This window comes from Triticum dicoccoides, unplaced genomic scaffold, assembly GCF_002162155.2.
Source record: "Triticum dicoccoides isolate Atlit2015 ecotype Zavitan unplaced genomic scaffold, WEW_v2.0 scaffold10693, whole genome shotgun sequence".
In the NCBI taxonomy this organism is placed as follows: Eukaryota; Viridiplantae; Streptophyta; class Magnoliopsida; order Poales; family Poaceae; genus Triticum; species Triticum dicoccoides.
This window is the reverse complement of record NW_021173535.1, coordinates 1-3,895: the sequence shown is the minus strand read 5'-3', so window position 1 is coordinate 3,895 and position 3,895 is coordinate 1. Positions and strand designations below refer to the sequence as shown.

General features: G+C 51.3%; 9 non-coding genes across 9 annotated transcripts; all 9 read right to left on the bottom strand.

Annotated features, from left to right (window-relative positions):
• Window positions 1-100: 100 nt before the first annotated feature.
• LOC119342842 lies at window positions 101-219 on the bottom strand. Its single transcript, XR_005165750.1, has one exon. It is a non-coding gene; the product is annotated as a 5S ribosomal RNA (ribosomal RNA).
• Window positions 220-516: 297 nt separating this feature from the next.
• LOC119342837 lies at window positions 517-635 on the bottom strand. Its single transcript, XR_005165745.1, has one exon. It is a non-coding gene; the product is annotated as a 5S ribosomal RNA (ribosomal RNA).
• Window positions 636-932: 297 nt separating this feature from the next.
• LOC119342844 lies at window positions 933-1,051 on the bottom strand. The gene has a single exon (XR_005165752.1). It is a non-coding gene; the product is annotated as a 5S ribosomal RNA (ribosomal RNA).
• Window positions 1,052-1,348: 297 nt separating this feature from the next.
• On the bottom strand, window positions 1,349-1,467 carry LOC119342841. Its single transcript, XR_005165749.1, has one exon. It is a non-coding gene; the product is annotated as a 5S ribosomal RNA (ribosomal RNA).
• A 297-nt stretch (window positions 1,468-1,764) lies between these two features.
• Window positions 1,765-1,883, bottom strand: LOC119342843. The gene has a single exon (XR_005165751.1). It is a non-coding gene; the product is annotated as a 5S ribosomal RNA (ribosomal RNA).
• Window positions 1,884-2,180: 297 nt separating this feature from the next.
• On the bottom strand, window positions 2,181-2,299 carry LOC119342839. Its single transcript, XR_005165747.1, has one exon. It is a non-coding gene; the product is annotated as a 5S ribosomal RNA (ribosomal RNA).
• Window positions 2,300-2,596: 297 nt separating this feature from the next.
• LOC119342836 lies at window positions 2,597-2,715 on the bottom strand. Its single transcript, XR_005165744.1, has one exon. It is a non-coding gene; the product is annotated as a 5S ribosomal RNA (ribosomal RNA).
• A 297-nt stretch (window positions 2,716-3,012) lies between these two features.
• On the bottom strand, window positions 3,013-3,131 carry LOC119342840. The gene has a single exon (XR_005165748.1). It is a non-coding gene; the product is annotated as a 5S ribosomal RNA (ribosomal RNA).
• Window positions 3,132-3,428: 297 nt separating this feature from the next.
• On the bottom strand, window positions 3,429-3,547 carry LOC119342838. Its single transcript, XR_005165746.1, has one exon. It is a non-coding gene; the product is annotated as a 5S ribosomal RNA (ribosomal RNA).
• Window positions 3,548-3,895: the final 348 nt, after the last annotated feature.

The following is a 3,895-nucleotide window of genomic DNA, read 5'->3' as shown; positions in this document are numbered from 1 at the left end:
AGCTATGACTTACCGCACTCGTGCAAAATAATAAAACACGGTAAATATATTACTTACACGTGCGTTTTGTTTTGCAAGCGGCGCGAAAAAAATTAAAAAGGGAATGCAACACGAGGACTTCCCAGGAGGTCACCCATCCTAGTACTACTCTCGCCCAAGCACGCTTAACTTCGGAGTTCTGATGGGATCCGGTGCTTTAGTGCTGGTATGATCGCATCCGACATGTTACCCCGGTCTTCGTCCCTTATCCTTGCCCCTCCCAGCTCCACTACAAAGACGATTGTACATTGCTTTGGCCGCTCCCTCTCAACTACGGAGACGAGTTTAACGCGGTTTCCACCCCTCCCTCTCAACCGCACCAGTGCACGCTTGCCGCGCCACAACGCCGATGCTGGACCCGTGAATCGTGAGCACCCAGCTATGACTTGCCGCACTCGTGCAAAATAATAAAACACGGTAAATATATTACTTACACGTGCGTTTTGTTTTGCAAGCGGCGCGAAAAAAATTAAAAAGGGAATGCAACACGAGGACTTCGCAGGAGGTCACCCATCCTAGTACAACTCTCGCCCAAGCACGCTTAACTTCGGAGTTCTGATGGGATCCGGTGCTTTAGTGCTGGTATGGTCGCATCCGACATGTTACCCCGGTCTTCGTCCCTTATCCTTGCCCCTCCCAGCTCCACTACAAAGACGATTGTACATTGCTTTGGCCGCTCCCTCTCAACTACGGAGACGAGTTTAACGCGGTTTCCACCCCTCCCTCTCAACCGCACCAGTGCACGCTTGCCGCGCCACAACACCGACGCTGGACCCGTGAATCGTGAGCACCCAGCTATGACTTACCGCACTCGTGCAAAATAATAAAACACGGTAAATATATTACTTACACGTGCGTTTTGTTTTGCAAGCGGCGCAAAAAAAATTAAAAAGGGAATGCAACACGAGGACTTCCCAGGAGGTCACCCATCCTAGTACTACTCTCACCCAAGCACGCTTAACTTCGGAGTTCTGATGGGATCCGGTGCTTTAGTGCTGGTATGATCGCATCCGACATGTTACCCCGGTCTTCGTCCCTTATCCTTGCCCCTCCCAGCTCCACTACAAAGACGATTGTACATTGCTTTGGCCGCTCCCTCTCAACTACGGAGACGAGTTTAACGCGGTTTCCACCCCTCCCTCTCAACCGCACCAGTGCACGCTTGCCGCGCCACAACGCCGACGCTGGACCCGTGAATCGTGAGCACCCAGCTATGACTTACCGCACTCGTGCAAAATAATAAAACACAGTAAATATATTACTTACACGTGCGTTTTGTTTTGCAATCGGCGCAAAAAAAATTAAAAAGGGAATGCAACACGAGGACTTCCCAGGAGGTCACCCATCCTAGTACTACTCTCGCCCAAGCACGCTTAACTTCGGAGTTCTGATGGGATCCGGTGCTTTAGTGCTGGTATGATCGCATCCGACATGTTACCCCCATCTTCGTCCCTTATCCTTGCCCCTCCCAGCTCCACTACAAAGACGATTGTACATTGCTTTGGCCGCTCCCTCTCAACTACGGAGACGAGTTTAACGCGGTTTCCACCCCTCCCTCTCAACCGCACCAGTGCACGCTTGCCGCGCCACAACGCCGACGCTGGACCCGTGAATCGTGAGCACCCAGCTATGACTTACCGCACTCGTGCAAAATAATAAAACACGGTAAATATATTACTTACACGTGCGTTTTGTTTTGCAAGCGGCGCAAAAAAATTTAAAAAGGGAATGCAACACGAGGACTTCCCAGGAGGTCACCCATCCTAGTACTACTCTCGCCCAAGCACGCTTAACTTCGGAGTTCTGATGGGATCCGGTGCTTTAGTGCTGGTATGATCACATCCGACATGTTACCCCGGTCTTCGTCCCTTATCCTTGCCCCTCCCAGCTCCACTACAAAGACGATTGTACATTGCTTTGGCCGCTCCCTCTCAACTACGAAGACGAGTTTAACGCGGTTTCCACCCCTCCCTCTCAACCGCACCAGTGCACGCTTGCCGCGCCACAACGCCGACGCTGGACCCGTGAATCGTGAGCACCCAGCTATGACTTACCGCACTCGTGCAAAATAATAAAACACGGTAAATATATTACTTACACGTGCGTTTTGTTTTGCAAGCGGCGCGAAAAAAATTAAAAAGGGAATGCAACACGAGGACTTCCCAAGAGGTCACCCATCCTAGTACTACTCTCGCCCAAGCACGCTTAACTTCGAAGTTCTGATGGGATCCGGTGCTTTAGTGCTGGTATGATCGCATCCGACATGTTACCCCGGTCTTCGTCCCTTATCCTTGCCCCTCCCAGCTCCACTACAAAGACGATTGTACATTGCTTTGGCCGCTCCCTCTCAACTACGGAGACGAGTTTAACGCGGTTTCCACCCCTCCCTCTCAACCGCACCAGTGCACGCTTGCCGCGCCACAACGCCGACGCTGGACCCGTGAATCGTGAGCACCCAGCTATGACTTACCGCACTCGTGCAAAATAATAAAACACGGTAAATATATTACTTACACGTGCGTTTTGTTTTGCAAGCGGCGCGAAAAAAATTAAAAAAGGAATGCAACACGAGGACTTCCCAGGAGGTCACCCATCCTAGTACTACTCTCGCCCAAGCACGCTTAACTTCGGAGTTCTGATGGGATCCGGTGCTTTAGTGCTGGTATGATCGCATCCGACATGTTACCCCGGTCTTCGTCCCTTATCCTTGCCCCTCCCAGCTCCACTACAAAGACGATTGTACATTGCTTTGGCCGCTCCCTCTCAACTACGGAGACGAGTTTAACGCGGTTTCTACCCCTCCCTCTCAACCGCACCAGTGCACGCTTGCCGCGCCACAACGCCGACACTGGACCCGTGAATCGTGAGCACCCAGCTATGACTTACCGCACTCGTGCAAAATAATAAAACACGGTAAATATATTACTTACACGTGCGTTTTGTTTTGCAAGCGGCGCGAAAAAAATTAAAAAGGGAATGCAACACGAGGACTTCCCAGGAGGTCACCCATCCTAGTACTACTCTCGCCCAAGCACGCTTAACTTCGTAGTTCTAATGGGATCCGGTGCTTTAGTGCTGGTATGATCGCATCCGACATGTTACCCCGGTCTTCGTCCCTTATCCTTGCCCCTCCCAGCTCCACTACAAAGACGATTGTACATTGCTTTGGCCGCTCCCTCTCAACTACGGAGACGAGTTTAACGCGGTTTCCACCCCTCCCTCTCAACCGCACCAGTGCACGCTTGCCGCGCCACAACGCCGACGCTGGACCCGTGAATCGTGAGCACCCAGCTATGACTTACCGCACTCGTGCAAAATAATAAAACACGGTAAATATATTACTTACACGTGCGTTTTGTTTTGCAAGCGGCGCGAAAAAAATTAAAAAGGGAATGCAACACGAGGACTTCCCAGGAGGTCACCCATCCAAGTACTACTCTCGCCCAAGCACGCTTAACTTCGGAGTTCTGATGGGATCCGATGCTTTAGTGCTGGTATGATCGCATCCGACATGTTACCTCGGTCTTCGTCCCTTATCCTTGCCCCTCCCAGCTCCACTACAAAGACGATTGTACATTGCTTTGGCCGCTCCCTCTCAACTACGGAGACGAGTTTAACGCGGTTTCCACCCCTCCCTCTCAACCGCACCAGTGCACGCTTGCCGCGCCACAACGCCGACGCTGGACCCATGAATCGTGAGCACCCAGCTATGACTTACCGCACTCGTGCAAAATAATAAAACACGGTAAATATATTACTTACACGTGCGTTTTGTTTTGCAAGCGGCGCGAAAAAAATTAAAAAGGGAATGCAACACGAGGACTTCCCAGGAGGTCACCCATCCTAGTACTACTCT